We start from the raw sequence: 19,604 nt of genomic DNA, 5'->3' as shown, positions 1-19,604 counted from the left end.
AATGTGTGCAAGACACACTCTGATACAATTCAAGGTGGTTCACAGAGCTCATATGTCAAAAGATAAGATAGCTCGTTTTTATGGTCATATAAATCCTACTTGTGACAGATGTAATTCTGAAGTGGCTTCGCTGACTCATACGTTTTGGTCTTGCCCACTATTGGAAAAATATTGGAAATACATTTTTGATACTATTTCTGTAGTTTTAGGTATTGATTTACAACCTCATCCTATTACTGCAATTTTTGGGCTACCAATGTTAGATTCTATTCATCTGTCCAGTTCTGCCCATCGGCTGATTGCTTTTACTACATTAATTGCCAGAAGATATATTTTATTTAAATGGAAAGACTCTAATCCTCCTACTCCTTTGGTATTCTGAAACAATATCATGTTTGAATTTAGAAAAAATTAGGAGTGACATTGTTGAACCCTCGGTTAAATTTGATAGGATTTGGGGAAGCTTTATTCAATATTTTCACACAATATAAATTGTCCCCTCTCCAGCCGTTATAATAATTTTTTACCTTTATACGGTGGAACGGATTTGAAGACAAACAGGGGTCTAAACTGTTGAATTTTTTTTTGCAGCCCAGATTCTGTTTTGCTTTGTTTTGCTTACTTTAGTTTAGGGGGTTTGGTTTTTTTTTTTTTAATCTTTTTTTTTTCTATACATACAAGTTCTCTTTTAACCGTTTATCTATATTTACATAGAGACTGGGAGGTCTATACCCAATAAGTATTTTGACACTGGATTTATATTTAGGTTACATTTGTTGTTAATGTAATCCTGATCCCTATGTATTAATATCACTGTTCTGTTTTTTTTTTAAGTTAATAAAAAAGATTTAAAAAGAAAGAAAGAAAAGAAAGAGGATGAGGATGAAAATATTTGGAATGCGGCATAAGCAAACAAAAGGAATCATCGTGTAAATTCCGGGCCAATACGACAGAGACAAACTTAGCAATGCATCATCAGTCAATCAACATCCTATGTAATAGAGAAAGTGCAAAATTATTTCAACTACGACCTAGAGATCATGCACAGTTGCAGGTTTGGAGATCACAATCAAACATCAGGAGAGACAAATAGGAATTATCCAACTATTCTGAAAATTTCTCTAACACAATACAACCTCAGTGAATGCTTGGTTTGTGAGCTGCAGGCTGTAATTGTAAGCAGATTATCTGATGAGTACACCTACTCAGAGTTACTAAGCATGTTAGATCTACTGCTCAAACAGGCATGCATGATAGCTGGGTCCACGGAAATGATTTCTGAAAATGCAAGGAGCTTCAGCCGATACAGAACATAACATGATGCGCGAGGAGATGGGTATGTAGGAACTCTCACAACTTCTGAGAAGTATCTAGTAATTCGCTTGAAACGCCAAGGCACAGAAGAATACAGGTCAAATGCAGCTACATGGAATAAGTACTATCGTCTGCATGGGCATGGTGGGAAGAACATCCTGTTTCTATGCTGTATGGTTCAATAAATACTGTATAGACCATCAATAAACACAGTAACAGGAGCTGCAACTTGGACTCATGTGGTCCAAAAAGTGGGGGTGCAAGGATCCTCCTATGCTGGGAATCACTAAACATAATGGTGTCAGTTCAGAGCAGCAAGATACTTGAATTGTAAAAAGCAAGCACACGGCGAATCTGAATGCAGGGCTAAATGTGCGGCAAAGCAAAGTAGCAGCAGTCATCCTGTGTCCCAATGCACGACTTAAAATAACTCCAAAATTAACAACCGGTCATATAACACCAAAGGGCGGCACGGTGGCGCAGTGGTAGAACTGCTGCTTTACATCGTTGCAGTGCGAGTTCAAACATGACTATGGGTGCTGTCTGTGCGGAGTTTGTACGTTCTCCCTGTGACCGAGTGCGTTTTCTCCGAGATCTTCGGCTTCCTCCCACACTCCAAAAGTCTGTAGGTTAATTGGCTTGTGTTTGTATACTCGGTATAAGTGTAAATTGTCCCTAGTGTGTGTAGGATAGTGTTAATGTGCGGGGATCGCTGGTCGGCACGGACTCGGTGGGCCGAAGGGCCGGTCTCCATGCTGTATCCCTAAACTAAACTAAAGGATCAACAATCCAAGGAATGTATTTTAAATAAAGCATATGCCATTAGCAGTGTTTTTAAAATAGTAGTTGCAAATTTAAAGATTAATAATCAAGATGTTAATAGGAATATTGACACAGCTGCTAACTGCTGCAGCCTGGGAAGGGTACACAGTGACCAGATGGTGCCATGAGCAAGAAGCACATTATAGTTGTGAACATATTCTGTCCAGGCCCTAGGAACATTGCAACAAATGAACGTGTTATCCTCCATAATGGGCAAAAGGCAAGGTCACTCAATGTAGCAGCTGATTAGGGGAAAATTAGCTAAAAAAAGTTGAGTGGATTGGAAAATCATGCTTAGCATGTATACACCATTACCATGTTTAAAGAAGCTTCTGGCATCATGGAGAAATGTTGTAAGCCTTGTGTATGGGCATTTAAAGTTACCACACTCACATACAGCATAGAAACAGGCCATTTGGCCCAGTACGTCCCTGCTGGGTATCAAGTAACCATCGATACCAGAGTCTTCCATGCCATTTTAAGTGTTCATCTAAATACTTCTTAAATGCTGTGAGGGTACCTGTCATGAATATTTATAAAAGCCAAACGCAGACCAATCTAGTGTAAAGCTAGGCTGTGTTTTATATGCTGAAAGCCATGCAGAAGAACTAAAAAAACTGGAGCAACATGGAATATCGGTGAAAATGTTGCAGGATGATTAAGTGACACCCATCACAGCTGTATATGGACTGTCCAGCTCTAGAAGCATCATAGGGAATTTCAGTTTGAAGAAGGGTCCCGACCTGAAATATCGCCTGCCCATTCCCTACACAGATGCTGCCTGAACATAGAGAAGTACAGCACAGGAATAGGCCCTTTGGGACACAATGTCTATGCCGGATATGATGCCAAGTTAAACTAATCTCATCTGCCAGCACATCATCCATATTCCTCTATGCCCTGCATATCCACATGACTACTTAAAAGCCTCTTAAACTACACTATAGTATCTGCCTCCACCACCACCCTGACAGCGCATTCCAGGCACCCACCATCCCCTCTGTAAAAAAACTTGCCCCATATACCTTTAAACCTTCCCCCAATAACCTTAAAGCTATGCCCTTAACTTTATCAGACTCAGAACAGCTTCTTTCCCTCTGTTATCAGACCTGAAAAGTCCATCCATAAGCTAAGCTACAGTCCTGATTCTCCAACCTACCTCATTGAGGATTTGGACTTTTTCTCTGGAACTGTTACGATACATTGCTGAGAACTATATTCTAGACTCTGTATCTTTCTCATCGCTCTACCTTTTGTACATGAGTTTAGCTTGATTGTATTCATGCATATAATTATCTGATTCCATTGGATAGCGTGCAAACAAAGCTGTTCACTGTACATCAGCACACGTGATAATAATAAACCTAAACCTATGCCTCTCATAATTTTATGTATTTCTATCGGGTCTCCCCTCAACCTCTGGCGTCCTAGAGAAAACAATCCAAGTTCATCTAACCTATCCTTGTAGCTAAAACATGCTAATGCAAGCAGCATTCTCGTAAACCTCTTCTGCATACTCTCCAAAGCCTTCCTGTAATGGGGAGACAAGAACTGGATGCAATACTGCAAACGTGGCCTAACCAACCTTATAGAGCTGCATCATGATTTCCTGAATCTTATACCTAGTGCAATGGCAGTTTCTATACCTTCTCAAAGTCCAGCTTCGATAGCCATTACTTCTCGAGAATATGATGGAGCTATAGTTTACACACTCACCAAACCCTTATGATAGCAAAAACAAATTCTCCAGACGTTGCTTCTTGATTAATTGGTCTTTATTGAAGTAATACAGAACAAAGAAATAACTCATAACTTTCCGTTCTCAATAGCTGTTCCTTTCATGGCATATAAATCAGTGTGATTTATAAGCATATTATAATAGTGTGGCGTCTCCTGTCTCATGTGATAGTGAGATTGGGATAAAAACTGTTAGCCTTCACTTCCTTCGAGACGAACTAAAACTCAAATTATGAGTCTGCACTAGTCTCCTCCAAAGTAGACTCACCCCTCCACGTATCAAATCCCACCTACAAGCATACATACAGATAAGAATTACAAATATTAGACATGGCTATAATATACTGACTTAAGCTTCATGGCTCCTACACTTAGTGAACTGCTGAGTTTCTCTAACATTTTTTGTTTACTTTTAGTAGAGCGGTGAACTATATTTTCTGCCCATATTTATGCACCTAATTTGCAAGGGATCAGGTATTTTTTAAGATAGATCTGCCTCTTATGTAGATAAAAAAAAAAAAGGCAATGTAATTTGAAATGTATTTTTGCTTCGGCTGTCCCTCGAGGTTGAAGCTTCCATTGTAGTTCTGTGGTTTCTGAGGCTGACAGATCATTCTGGAAGGCTTTGGATCCCATGTTTTGAAAGGATGCAAGGAGGGAATAGGGGTATCCAAATCCAATAAACTCCTGACAAATGCTTGGAAGACAGCACAATGACAACAATGACTGCTTTTTGCAGCCAACACAATGTTTCATCAGTTTAAAAAGATCCGTGGGATCCGTGGCAAGTGGGAACATTGGCTTAGTGACAGGGGACAAAGGGTGATGGGGCCAGAGATACACACAAAGCGCTAGAGTAACTCAACGGGTCAGGCAGCATCTCTGGAGAAAAAGGATGGGTGACGTTTCTGGTTGGGACCCTTCTTCAGATGATGGTGTCGGGTTTTTCTGTATTTAAAATCCTGATAAGTGGTGTAGCACAGTGATCGGTACTGGGACACTTGCAGTTTGTTACATAGAGTAATCATTTGGTTATGAATGTGCCCGGTGTCATTTGTAAATTTGCAGATGATACAAAACAGTGGTGTTGTTGATAGTGAGGAGGATAGTTGTAGGCTACAGGATGACATTGAACAGATGGCAAGGTGGGTTGTGCAATGGAAGATGGAATTTAATCCAATACTTGAAAGGTTTTGCACTTTTGGGGACTAATAAGACCCCATATGCACAATGACATGTGGGACCATTGGAAATAAATGAAGAACAGAGGAACCTTGGTGTACAGATCCAAGGATCTCTAAAAATGGCAGAATAGATAGATAAGGCAGTGAAGAAGGTACCATTAATGCCTTCATTAACCAAGCCACAGTATTTTAGAGCAGCAGGAATATGATACAACTTTATTTTTTTAAATGGTTTGGTCACAGCAGGAATACTGTGCACATCTCCAGTCACCACACTGCAGGGTGGACATGTTTGCTTGTGTCACAATCAATGATTATACACCCTAGGAAAACAAACTTTAAGACTTTTGGTTTCCTGGTTATATTCCTGCCAGGAGCACCTCTATTTAAAGCAGTTGGATGATGATACCACCAACATTGGATGAAAATGGGAACACAGTAGGGAGATTGACAATCTGGCTGAGTAGTGCTAGGAAAAAAAAAATTTGCTCTCAACATTAACAAGACCAAACAGCTGATTGTTGACTTTAGGAAGGGAAAGATAAGGTACCATGCATCCGTCTTCACTGGCAGAGCAGCGATGGAATGTGTCAACAGCTTCAAGTTTCTGAGCGTGTACATCTCTGATAGTCTGACTGTGCAGCACAATGATGCAATCAGAAAGAATGCTTGCAAATGCCTCTCCTTCCGACATATTCAGCATATTACCTAATACACTCCCAACGGAGTTGAGAGCGAATACGCTCCCGACGCAGGTGAACGGAGATCATACCGACTGGTTGCATCGTGGCCTGGTTTGGACATTCCCACACTGAGGAACAAAGGGGGCTGCAGACATCGCCTAGTCCATCATGGGCACTGACCTCCGCACCGTTGAAGGGAACTACATGAAGCACTTCCTCAAAAGGCTGCTAATATCATCAAGCCCCACTACCCAGACCATATTCTCATCTCGTTGCTACAATTGAGAAGGTGGTACAGGAGCCAGAGAAACATTTCCTCCAGGTTTAAGAACAGTTTCCTTCTGTTGATATGCAAAACACCATCACATTTTTGCACTTCCGTTCACGGCCCTAACCACAACCATTCCTCAGCATTGAACCATTACCGACTTTACATCCCTATTGATACTTAATGTATTTTGTACTTTGCACTATCATGGTCTGGTTTACTTGGAATCATTAATAATTGGTTGTATATTTATTGTTATTGTTGCATCTAATGTGCCTGTAAATCTGCAGTAAGTAAAACTATAATTGTTCCAGTTCACATTTGGTGCTTAAAACAAATAAACACTCAAACTCTTGATGAGCACATCTTACAACCTTCCAAAAACACGAGTGCGATTGTAACTGGATACCGTTAATATTTGTTTTTTCTGTATGATCTGTAGAAGTGGGTAGGTTGGCAGAGAACGAAGTGGTTCAAATTATCAACTGTCATCGCCTGGTCAACTTAAATATTCCGACTAAATTTAGGGCAATGAATTCCCAATTTGCTGTGCCATAGAGTCATACAGCTTGGGGACAGGCCTTTCCACCCAGTTTGCCCATGCTAATAAATGTGCTCCACTTACACTCGTCCCACCTGCCTGCATTTGGCCCATATCCCTCTAACCCTTTCCTATCCATGTACCTGTATAAACATATTTTAAACATTGTTATAGTTTCTGCCTCAACCACTGTACATCTTCCAGCAGGTCATTCTATACACCCACCACTTTCTGTGTCCAAAAGATGCCCCTTAGATTCCTATTAAATCTTTCCTCTCTCACCTTAAACCTGTATCTTCTGGTTCTTGATTCCCCAACTCTGGGTAAAAGTATGCCTCTACCCCAATTCTATCTAATCCCTTCATTATCGGGTACACTTCTATAGAATTATCTCTTATCCTCCCACAGGAATACCTCTCATGCTCCCAAGGAATACAGTCCTATCCTGCCCAACCTCTCCCTATAGCTCAGGTCCTCAAGTCCTGGCAACATCCTTTGCAAATCTTCTCTGCACTCTTTCCGGTTAACACCATGTTTCCTATAGCAGGGTGACTAAAACTTAACACAATACTCCAACTGTGGCCTCACCAACACCCTGTGCAGCTGTAACATAACATCCCAACTTTTATACTCAATACCCTGACTAATGAAGGTCAATATGTCAAAAGCCTTCTTGACCACCCTATCTACCTGTCACACCACTTTGAAGAATCTATGTATCCAGATCCCTCTGCTCTACAACTCTCCAGAGTCCTGCCATTTACTGTGAAGGTATTGCCCTGGTTAGACTTCCCAAAATGAAATACCTCACATTTAACTGTATTAAATTCCATTAGCCGTTACTCTGCCCTCTTGCCCAACTGATCATGATCCTGCTGTAACCTTTGCTAACGATCTTTGCTGTCTATATTACCACTCACTTTAGTGTCAGCTGCAAACTTACTATCATGCTTTGTACATCCTCATCCAAATCGTTTCTATAAACTATAAACTGCAATGGACCTAACACCGATGCTTGAGGCACACCATTAGTCATAGACCTCCAGTCCGAAAAACAATTTTCCACCATCACCCTTTACTTCCTTCCGTGAAGCCAATTTTCTATCCAGTCGGCTAGCTGTCCTTGGATCCCATGCGATCTAACCTTCCAGAACAGCCGATCATGCGGAACCTTGTCGAATATCTTGCTGAAATCCATATAAACAACATCATCAACCTTTCAAAAAACTCAATCAGCTCATGAGAGACAATCTCTCAAGTATAAAGCCATGCTGAATATCCCTAATCAGCCCCTGTCTATCTAAATGCTCTATCTTACCCTTAGAATACTCTAGTAATTTTCCGAATGCAGATGTTAGGCTCGATGTTTCATTCAAAGTTTAAGATAATTATTTTGGCATTGGTTTTGGATTATCTGGAACACATTGGGTAAAGTCCACTCGTCTCCAAGCTGACAGTGAACAATTAATGCAGCCAATAAAGAGCTCACAGAAGCACAGGCAGGAAGTGATCGTTCAGACATCTTTAGCCAGGTGCACAATCTGCTTTGTCAAAGAATCTTCTTATTTATTTAACCTCCTCAGGGAAATGACTCAAGGTAGTTGAGTAAAGCATGAGAATGTTCCACATTCCATGTCAACTCCTGCTTTGCTCCATTCCAGAAAACATCGTCATCTGTGGAAGCTGTGACTATTTCTGAATATCAATCCTGTTTTGTGGCAAATAGGTCTTCTATTAAGCATTTAACCAAGAAGCACTTTCCTTTCGCACAGAAATGATGTTTATTAAAGTCCTGCTAGTGCACATACCAATCAATTCCCATTTTGGTAGGTTATTATAATCTATCATTCCCGCAGCATGTTTGAGATTAAGTAAAGCTCTCTCGACACTGTCACATCAAAAACTACCAGGGCAGGGAGAGCAGGAAATATATATGTATATGTAGAATGCAAGAGATTCGAGCCCATCTTTGATTATTTGAAGAGGCTGCTCTTTAAGTTCGCTACATTTCAGCGCTATGAATTGTTTTTTGAGGAAGATTCTATGGGTACCCAGAGCAGAAAGTTGGGGTGGAGAGGGGTTGGTCAGGGGACCTCACCATTAGTTTGCTCCTGAGCCTGGCTACAGTGTCCAGTAACAGATCATTGGATAGCCATCCCACTCTCTATCAGCCCGTTATCCTATCCAAGGTTATATTTGTGCCCACAATTGAGCCCAGGAATTCCAGGAATAGTGGGCACTGCAGAGTAAATTCTGGATATCAAAGATAATATTTGAACTGCTTTGTTGGTCATGTTTTAATTAAAAAAGAAAAATGGGATATACACAGACATCAAGTAAAGCATCTTATGTACTGTGTTGTCACACACTCTCAGGGAAGGGGCAGCACAGGCTAGAAACATAGTGAATCTCCCTTAACACAGTGCCATCAAACAGTGCGGGCAGGGACAGCATGAGTTAAAGATAGAATGAAACGTCCTCTCCACCGTCACATCACACACTCCCACAGCAGAAACTTTAGGGTGATACCAAAAGATAAAGATTAGATACTGCATAAAGCTTAGTCTACCATCACACACTCACTGGGCAGGAGGTAAAACTTTGTCCATTCTGTTCCTTCACAAGTGCCTGGAGAGCATGGGATAGATACAGAGAAAGGTTTCTTCTGTACTGTGCCAAGGCTGGTAGAGAAACTGCTAGATACAATATACAGCTCTCCCTACATTACCAGAACTAACTCTCCTCTCACAGTAAAACTAACAAACAGAGTTTCCATAATCAAAATCATCCATTTTCCACTTTTAGATACCGACTAACCTGCTGAGCACTTGCTGCATTTTCTGCTCTGTTTTCGAATTCACGAACCGTCTGGTACGATGATGAATCACAAATGGAGATTCTTAAAATTCCACAATTCGCAAAACCTCACCCACAACCTACAATCAGCACTGATGCTTCATAGAATACCTTGCTCATTGATGGGGTATAAAGGTTATTCTCAATCATCAGGTGAACATGTTATCTCAGACTAACTTGGGTTTATGAGAAGATTTGCTGCAGAGGAGGAGGGGCCCGATATACACATGATTTCATTTTTTTCTCTTTATTCATAAGGTGAAAGTAAGAGGGAAGTTTCCATTCCAGGCAATCACAGTTCACCAAACACACCCAGCGCTCGAACAGTGTGGGGCAGAGTAAAGATCCCTTTCTACTCTCTCGACAAAGGCTAACAGGACTTCAGCCATTTCTAAATGTGTGAATCAGATACAAGTTCCTGTTGTGGGCCTGATACAACATTGGTAGAGTTACATTTTCCAATTTTAACTGTGAAAAAACGAACCCCCCCCCCAACTCCCTGCAAAAGGCATTCTTTGCAGGGGTATCGGTATTGATTTATTATTGCCACATGTACTGAGATACAGTGAAGAAAATGTGTTATGTGCTATCCAGGCAAATATGGGTATAATCAAGCCACATCTGAGTACCACAGGTAGTGTGAAAAGAAAAAGCAAACAGTGCAGAATAGTGTTGCAGTGTAGAGAAAGAGCAGATAAATAAAACGTACAAGACCCACAACCAGCTACATGAGGAAAACAGGCATATATCAGTGTTTTTTTTATTTTTATAATTGATATATCAGTTGAAAACAAATGGCAGGCACGTAAAATTTATTTCGCCTGCAGAATTTAGGTTGCAGCTTTAAAATCTCCCCGTAAAATTATTGGATGAATTGTGGCAAAGTAACAATGACATGAGTGACTATGTGCAAGAAAATGAAACTTTTGCCTGAGAATTGTTTAGTCTGAGGAATTCCACTCCAGCGGTGCAATTCCCAGCAGGAATTTTGTGATCTCCGATATTGAATCAGCAACTAACAGCCCAAGTAACAATAAGCAATGGGGCATGGAGACTGAACCGTATCCTTCCCGATTGGAAAATAGGTTCACTTCATCTCTCATGCACCTTTTGAATAATGTGCCGCCATGAATTTGCAATCCATTTTTTTTCCTCGAAAGGTGATCTTCATTTCCAACGAGCAGCAGTGGTTCGGCACCTGTACAACTATAAAATCATGGTGTGGAGACTTTGTGATAGCGCAGGTTCACCATGTATCTTGTAGAATCAGTGCACTGATACATCAAATCAACGCGTGACTTAGTAGGTGTTTTGATTTAGTTGCACATAAACCACTGCCTGGACCAGAGATTGATGCTACACACCCAAAGAGCATTTTTAAATTCATCTATAATTAACAGATGATACCAAGTACTAATAGAAATCAAAAGGCACCCCGAACACAAAAGCAAAATAACAATTCAAAATTCAAACCCTAAGCCTGGGCTTAATGTGTTTTCCCCCACATTGTACAGTGAATACAGGTAGTTCTGCTATAACGAGGGTTGCATTCTTAAGAAACCTCGCGTTATAGAAAATAATGTTATAAAAACATTTGTGTCAATGGGGAAAAAGAGGATAGGGGCTAGAGAGTTTTAGACTTGCAAGAACAAAGATTTTTTGGCATTCTTTTTTCAGAAATAAGTTCTTTACAATAGCTGTAAGTTTATTTTTGTTACTGCAAGCCAAAAATACTAAAGACTGCATGTTGCATTGTTTAATAATCATTGCACAAGTAGTGGTGGTGAGGCCGTGGTGGCAGTGAAGCCTCGTGACGATGGGGCCTCGGTAGCGGTGAAGCCTCGCGGCGGCGATACCTTGCGGGTCGACCCGCAGTCGACGGTCGATGAGAGCGTGGAGGACCACTTTGAGGGTGGAGGGGAATAACAATGGAGGACCCAGTGACTGCCGTTAGGGAGGTGGGGGAAGAACAATGGACAATTGGAGAGGGGGGAGAACAAAGGACAATGGGTACCGGCGTGGGGGAACCGTTGTGGGGGGGGGGGGGGGTGAAGAACAAAAGGAGGAGCCGGCGTGCTTTGTAACTTTGGCAGCGCCGTAAGTGACTGCTATTTGAATACATTAGGTATGCAGCAAAGAATCTCACTGTGCCTAGTCACATGTCACAATAAAGTAAAGGATTCCCAAGTGTCAACATAAGCGATTGCTTGTCAACTTCAATGGTTACCTGCGGTGAAATTGACAAACTGTGTTCTTAAGGCACAATTGTGTCTGATTATGGCTGGGAAGTAATATGGAAACTACCCAGCCATAATCTTCCCAGCCATAAACTCCCCCCCCCCCAACACACACATAACCCCCCCCCCAACAGCTTTTTTGCGTCAGCTTTTTTTCTGTTTGTCAATTTCCAAAGTAACTTTTAAATGGTTCTCCAGTTTCCTGTCAAAATTGTATTATAATCAATTCAGCCTGCGTAATACAAATAGTATTCTCTAATTTATCAATCGTGTTACATCAAACTAGCAATAGAGAAACATGCGCTATAGCAGAACTACCCATACTTCACATACGTTTTTAGGTGTAATTCACTTTAGGCTACCTTGCAGTCTTGAGAGATTTTGAATGTGAAAGGTATTTCTATTCTTTCTCTATAGGACTAGAAGAGATCCGTCAGTCGTTTGTGCTTACATTTAATTTTAAGCAGTATGAAGCCAGCAGGGGTTAGGGAAGTAGCTTGATCTATCACTATCATATCTCACACTGGGTCAGACAGGTCCCAATTTCAATTCCCAGTCCATACTTTGTCTGTTCACTACCTTGTTTAGAAATTACTCCGATCTCACCCCCATCCAAGCTCAACAACCCATCTATGTTGCTCCTCCAGTTCTGGTCACATGCAGATTTACCACAGGCAGCTGTGACTTCAACTGGTGAGGGCCCAAGTCCTGGATTTTCCAGTCTAAAACTCTCTACTTCCCCACCTCAATTTCCCCCAAGACACAGATCTATTAAAGCATTTATTCCCATTATGTGCTTGAGTGTCAAATTCTCTTTGACAGTGCACTTGAGAAGCACTTTGGACATTTTACTAAAGATATATGCAAGTTTCTAACAATAGGCAATAGGTGCAGGAGTAGGCCATTTGGCCCTTCGAGCCAGCACAGCCATTCAATGTGATCATGGCTGATCATCCCCAATCAGTACCGCGTTCCTGCCTTCTCCCCATATCCCCTGACTCCGCTATTTTTAAGAGCCCTATCTAGCTCTCTTGAAAGCATCCAGAGAACCTGCCTCCACCGCCCTCTGAGGCAGAGAATTCTACAGACTCACCACTCTCTGTGAGAAAAAGTGTTTCCTCGTCTCCGTTCTAAATGGCTTTCTCCTTATTCTTAAACTGTGGCCCCTGGTTCTGAACTCCCCCAACATCGGGAACATGTTTCCTGCCTCTAGCATGTCCAAGCCCTTAACAATCTTATATGTTTCAATGAGATGCCCTCTCATCCTATTAAACTCCAGAGTATACAAGCCCAGCTGCTCCATTCTCTCAGCATTTGACAGCCCCGCCATCCCGGGAATTAACTTTGTAAACCTACGCTGCATTCCCTCAATAGCAAGAATGTCCTTCCTCAAATTAGGCGACCAAAACTGCACACAATACTCCAGGTGTGGTCTCACTCTGTACAACTGCAGAAGGACTTCTTTGCTCCTATATTCGATTCCTCTTGATATAAAGGCCAACATGCCATTCGCTTTCTTCACTGCCTGCTGTACCTGCATGCTTACTTTCATAGACTGATGTACAAGGACCCCCATCTCCCGTTGTACTTCCCCTTTTCCCAACTTGATGCCATGCAATAAATGCAGAAATTGTTATGAAAGGTGGCAAATATGTGCAGGATGTTCTCGTTCTAACCTCTAGCCCTTACATACTACAATCAAAGAATATCAATTTACACCATCATTGTGAAGTGAAAGGATTTCTACAAAATCGGGCAGAGATGTGTTGTGACGTTCCCACAAGCAGAATATCCAAGTGACCTTCAAGTGAGGTGGAAATACCCGAGGACGGTCTGTGCCTACGGGTCCACATCCCACAGATAATTGGTAAACCAGTGCAACCTGTCATGCCTGAAATATACATAGACCGGAAAATGCAACTGTTTACGAAACCAAAATATAAATCTCACTGGTTACCATCATCTGATGACCCCAATGTTTATGCACTGATTTTTTTACTGTAAACCAGGAATTCAAGCTGACAATGAATTTTGCAGTTCAGAATGTGCTGCCAATTTGTAGAGTGCTCCGCCTACATTCCTCAACATATGAACGCAGTGAAGCTATTCTTTCCGGGGAGGGGGAGAGGGAGGGGGAGGGGGAGAGGGAGGGGGAGGGGGAGAGGAAGAGGGAGAGGGAGAGGGAGAGGGAGAGGGAGAGGGAGAGGGAGAGGGAGAGGGAGAGGGAGAGGGAGAGGGAGAGGGCCTTCTAGCATTAAAGCTTTCCATTTCTAACCCTATTTATGGTTTTGGCATGAGTCATGGCCTCAGAAGAATGACGCACCACTGAGACTCACAGATAGAATTTAAAGAAAAATGGTGGTGACAAACTGATCTCCACGTCAACGATTAGGATGCAAAAACTGTGTGTTTTTCATTCTCAATCCAAAGCTCATTCTGTAACAGCCCTTCCCTTCTGCACACACATGACCCACAAATGAGGCATTTCTACTGGTTTGCAATCAATGTGCATTTCCACAGGGCTGATGCATCTGAAGAGACATTTTGGGTTCAAATCGTTAGCAGAGACTTGCAACAGTGAAACTTGAAGTGTTCGACCATATCTCACAAATATAGTGAAAATTCTATTCGCTGGAATTTCCACAGGGATTCATATAACTTCAGCAATAAATTGGCTGGTTGCAATTCTGTAGCAATGACATACAGTTTTCCAGGATATCTGGTCGTATTGATGAGGCTCGACACAATTTCCATTCCATATGACTTGGAATGGCACTGGCAGATGATAACAAGGGGAACGTTTCGAGTCATTTTCACTTCCTCCCTTTTAAAGATGCTGTTTGGAACCCAGTCCATTGGTACTTGGTCCTTATCTTTCATGTGAACTTTCAACAGCAAGCCTTGCCAACCCATTCAACTGTGTAATGCATTGAAGCTAAACCTAATACTGACCTCATCCAATGTCACAGGTATGTTCTCCAGTAGGATCTATTGGAAAGTGAACAAAATGCTTACTTTTGCTTTCTGTGGGCCCTTCAGCTCCTCGATTTAGTGTTTCAATTCACAAGATGTCGCCTGTCATGTTTTGTTGGTTCAGGTTTTGCTGATGGTTTTCCTTTCAGGAGCCTGATCATACATGGATTATAACACAAATCAGTGTAACGCCACAAATAGAGTGCTAACATTTGCACTCCGGTTGTGTACAGGTTTATTTTTGAACATATGTTGCAAGTTTATAAACAGAGTGTTTCAAGTAATGGGTGTGACACTCTTTTCAGACTAACAAAATTGACCTGAATTTACTCTTGGAAGTATGAATGAATGAATACGTTTATAGTCATTGCACAATACTGTGCAACGAAATTCCATTACATCTCCTCCGGTTAAAAAAAAAAAAAAAATACAAACACGACAACCATTGACACATATGTACACTTATTAGTAAAATAATAAATAAGTATTTAAAAAGAATTTAAAAGAATTTGGCGGCATTTCTTGGAATTACATTTTGCTTCCCCAGTGTTCTCTGTTGGAATTAAGCTCTTTTATCGCACATGGGTAGAAACTATTTTTTAGTCTACCGGTGCGAGCCTTCAGAGACCTGAATCGCCTCCCAGAGGGTAGCAGAGTGAAAAGGTGGTTGGCAGGGTGGGATGTGTCCTGCTTGATATTTGTGGCCCGGCGCACAATATATATATATCATCCAAGGAGGGCAGTTGAGCGTTTGTAATGCTCTGTGCAGTTTTTATAATTCCCTGCAGCGCCCTCCTCTCAGCCACAGTACAGCTAGCAAACCACACCAGGATTCCATAGGAGAGGATACTTTCCACGGCGCATCGGTAGAAGGACAGCAGCAGCGGCTGTGAGACGTTTGCTCTCCGCAGAGACCTCAGGAAATACAGCCGCTGATGTGACTTCTTCACGAGAGTGACGGTGTTCATTTGCCATTTGAGGTCCTGGGAGATGTTTATTCCCAGAAACTTAAAGCCAGTGTCTCCACCATGTCTCCTTTGATGTATAAGGGAGCAGGTTCCTCTCTCCTCTTCCTCCTGAAGTCAACGACCAGTTCTTTTGTCTTTGATGGGTTGAGTACCAGGTTGTTTTTGGTACACCAGACAGTCAGTTTTTGGACTTCATCCCTGTAGGCAGACTCGTCGTTGTTGTTTATCAGTCCCACCACAGTCGTGTCGTCCGCAAACTTGATGATCCTGTTTGTACTGTGTGTTGGTATACAGTCATAAGTGTATATTGTATACAAGATGGGACTTAGCACACATCCTTGTGGCGCTCCTGTGCTGAGCGTCAGGACTGGGGAGTAATTGGACCCCATCCTGACAGTCTGTGGGCGGTCTGTTAAAAAGTCCTTAATCCATCCGCATGTGTTTGCATTAACACCCAGATCAGACAGTTTGTCCACCATTCTGCTGGGGATGATGTAATTAAATGCAGAACTAAAATCTACAAATAACATCCTCACATATGAGCCAGGACGCTCCAGATGTGTCAGTGCAGAATGTAGAGCTATGTTGATGGCATCCTCCGTTGACCTATTAGCTCTATATGCAAACTGATGCTGATCCAGGGTGGATGGGAGTGAGGACTTAATGTGGGCCAGGACCAGCCGTTCAAAACACTTCATCACCGTTGAAGTGAGAGCAACAGGTCTATAGTCATTCAAGCTGGTAATGGATGTTTTTTTGGGTACAGGCACGATGGTAGCAGTCTTAAAGCATTTAGGGACAGTGCACGTTGACAGAGAGAGGTTAAAGATGTCGCTAAAAACCTCCGCTAACTGGTCTGCACAGTCCCGCAATACTCTCCCTGGGATGCCATCTGGGCCAGCAGCCTTCCTGGGGTTGACCCTGCGGAGTGTTCTTCTGACGTCCTCCGTACTCACAGTGAGTGGCACAGTGAGTGCCAGGTCGTCAGTGCTGGGTGCGGCTGCAGGTGCAGGCTCCGCCTCATTCAACTCAAAACGGGCGAAAAAGTGGTTGAGCTCCTCAGCTAGCGAGTTGTTACTGCTGCTGATGATCGGCCCCCCCTTACCCTTGTAGTTTGTGAGTTGCTGAATGCCCTGCCAGACACGCCGAGGGTCCCTCTCGTTAAAATACCCCTCTAACCTTCTTCCATAGGCTGTCTTTGCCTCTTTAATGGCTCTCATTAGTTTAGATCTGGCAGTGCTGTACAATTCATCACTGCCAGATCTAAAGGCTGAGTTGCGTTCCCTCAGCAGTTTCCTGACATCCCTGGTCATCCATGGTTTGTTGTTTGGATAGCACCTGACATCCCTGTCGACAGTGACGTTGTTGATACAGTTCTGTATATAGAACATGACTGTGGATGTGTATTCTTGTATGTCCTGGTTTGCAAACAGGTCCCACTCGGTGCGCTCAAAACAGTCCTGAAGTTGGGCGGCAGCGCCCTCGGGCCAAGTCTTTATGTTTCTCACACTGGGCTTGGTTCTCATAATGAGAGGTCTGTATGCCGGGGTGAGAAAGAATGATAGATGGTCAGACTGGCCGAGGTGAGGGAGAGAGGAGGCTTTGTATCCATCCCTAATGTTGCTGTACACGTGATCCAGTGTATTTTGACCTCTCGTCGGACACGTGACATGCTGGTGGAATTTAGGGAGGACAGTTTTTAGATTAGCCTGGTTGAAGCCTCCAGCCACGATGAAAATCCCATCAGGGTGCACAGTCTGTAGTTTGTTGATTGATGCTAGCAGGGTGTTCAGTGCTAGCATCACCCTGGAATATAAACAGCCAGAATAACGACAGCTGTGAACTCCCGCGGCAGGTAGAAGGGTCGACATTTCAATGTAATAAACTCCATGTCTGGTGAACAATGTCTCTCGACAACGTTTACATTTGTACACCATTTGTCATAGGAGTAAATACATAGCCCCCCTCCTCTGCTCTTACCGGAGTCACTGCTCCTGTCGACCCGGTGTGCTGTGCGACCTACCAGACTGATGGCCTCGTCCGGGATCCCCGCGTGAAGCCAGGTCTCAGTTACCACCATAATCGAGCAGGTTTGCACAGTTGTGTTTTCTTCATTGATCAGCTCCAGCTCGTCCATCTTGTTGCTGAGCGATCGGGCGTTCGTTAAAAAGATGCTGGGTAGCACTGGTCTGTAAGGAGCTTCCTTTAGCCTAGCGTGAATGCCGGCTCGACAACCGCGCTTCTGCCGCCTCCGTCTGCGCCGCCTCCCGCACCGTCCGTTCGGTAAGGTAATCCACTCGGACTCCGCTGGGCGGGTGATTTCTGGCGGGATATAATCGTTGTGGGAGCTTCTTGCGAACTCTAGTTCGCTACACAGCATCCCAATCCTTAGAAGGTCCTGCCGGTTGTATTTCGAGTCGCAGGTCCACAGACAAACGGACAAAACAGACAAAAACAACAACATCCACACGGGGGAGAGCAAAGCCGCTGCATTCAGGTGCGCCGCCATTTTCCAAGTAAACCAGTATTTTATGAATCACACAAAGGTTTCAGTGCAGAATCTGCTTCATGCTACCTCCATCCCTAATCAACATATTCCTCTGCACATACACAAATCAAATTTTATAAATAGAACAGACAACAATAATTTGTTCATGGAAAAGCAGGTTATAGGTCAATTTACATTCCAGACACTTGGGCAAAAGTTCTACCTAAAGGGAGTTTTACAAGGTTAATGGAGTCAATGAGATATTAAACAGTTTGCCCATGTTGTGTGCATCAAACGGCAGGTAGAGATCTTGGGTGAAGTCTGATATGGGCAGTACCAGTGTATCCCAGAGTCATTCAGTTCAGGACCAGTGGGACATAATCTTTATAGATCAGGAAAATTATATAGGAATTACACCGATAGCAGTAGGTCAATTGATTTCCCTTGAAAATGTGGGGCCTCCCAACTATTTTGGGCTGTTCGTAACTCCTGTCTTTAATCCTATCTCTCTCCTATTCTCTTGTACATTTCAAGTAGCCCTTGCTTTCCCTCGCTCCCCCCCCTCTCCATTCTTTCCCCCTTCTACCACGTACTGTCTCCGACGACATTTTATCTCTGTATGGTCCAATCCCCTGACATCAGTCTGAAGGGTCTCGACCCAAAATGTCACCCATTCCTTCTCTCCAGAGATGCTGCCTGTCCCACTGAGTTACTCCAGCATTTTGTGTCTACCTTCTCTCCTTTTCTCTCTCTTTCTTCTCCCTTATATCCTTTACCTATGTACTTTGCCCCCTCTCTACCTTCCTCTTCCTCCATTCCTTTCCTCTACCTACCTCTCTCTTAAACCCCTTACTCCATGCCTTATTTTCCCCACTGTTTCTCTTTCCTCACTCTTCCTACCTCCCCTACACCCATATAGCAGAATTAACTAGCAGTTAACTGTCAGCCTTTGATAGCAGACTGAACCAAGCACCCGGCCACACAAGCTCTTTAAGGACTGGTAACTGCTGTGAATTTGTGAGTGGGATGTCATCTTGTGAGGGGTTTGTAACCTTTTTGCTTGAGTCCTCAGCAGCTCCCGGAAATCCCCAAGGGGAGGATCACAGCAAGCCTGCTAAGAGTAATATATTATTTACTTTTGCAATCAAAAAGTAACCTGAATTTCTCCGGGGAACTCCAAAAGCCGGCCAGAACTCAACCTCTGCAGGATGGGTACCTTGGAAAATTAAACGGGAAATGGGCCATCTTGCATCAAACTAATTTGCTCTGAAATGAATAGATAATTGGCAATCCCGGCTTAAGCCAATGCCCCCTAATATCCTCTCAGATGGCATAAAACATCCAAAGGGACCATTTTGAAGAACAACAGATTGAGTCACAGAGTTGTACAAGATAGAAATAGCCATTTGGGCCCACCATGTCCTTACCAACCATCATGCCTATCTTTACCAATCCCATTTGTCAGCATTAATTCCATATTCAACTATTGCTCATTCAACTGTCAGATCCCCTTTAAATCTCCCCCCTCCCACC

The 19,604-nt window shown here is 42.8% G+C and overlaps 1 protein-coding gene across 7 annotated transcripts in view; it reads right to left on the bottom strand.

Annotated features, from left to right (window-relative positions):
- The window catches only part of LOC116975312 (mitogen-activated protein kinase kinase kinase 13-like), a 154,137-nt gene that overhangs the window by 63,042 nt on the left and 71,491 nt on the right, over positions 1-19,604 (bottom strand). The window contains exon 3 of one of the 7 annotated variants that reach the window (XM_033024257.1): positions 14,658-14,768. The exons of the other annotated variants lie outside the window; for them this stretch is intronic. The gene's annotated coding sequence lies outside the window, so the exon portion shown is untranslated. The remainder of the gene's footprint in view (positions 1-14,657; positions 14,769-19,604) is intronic. 7 annotated transcript variants of the gene reach the window in all.

This window comes from Amblyraja radiata, chromosome 7, assembly GCF_010909765.2.
Source record: "Amblyraja radiata isolate CabotCenter1 chromosome 7, sAmbRad1.1.pri, whole genome shotgun sequence".
Classification (NCBI taxonomy): Eukaryota; Metazoa; Chordata; class Chondrichthyes; order Rajiformes; family Rajidae; genus Amblyraja; species Amblyraja radiata.
This window is presented reverse-complemented; position numbering and strand designations above follow the sequence as displayed.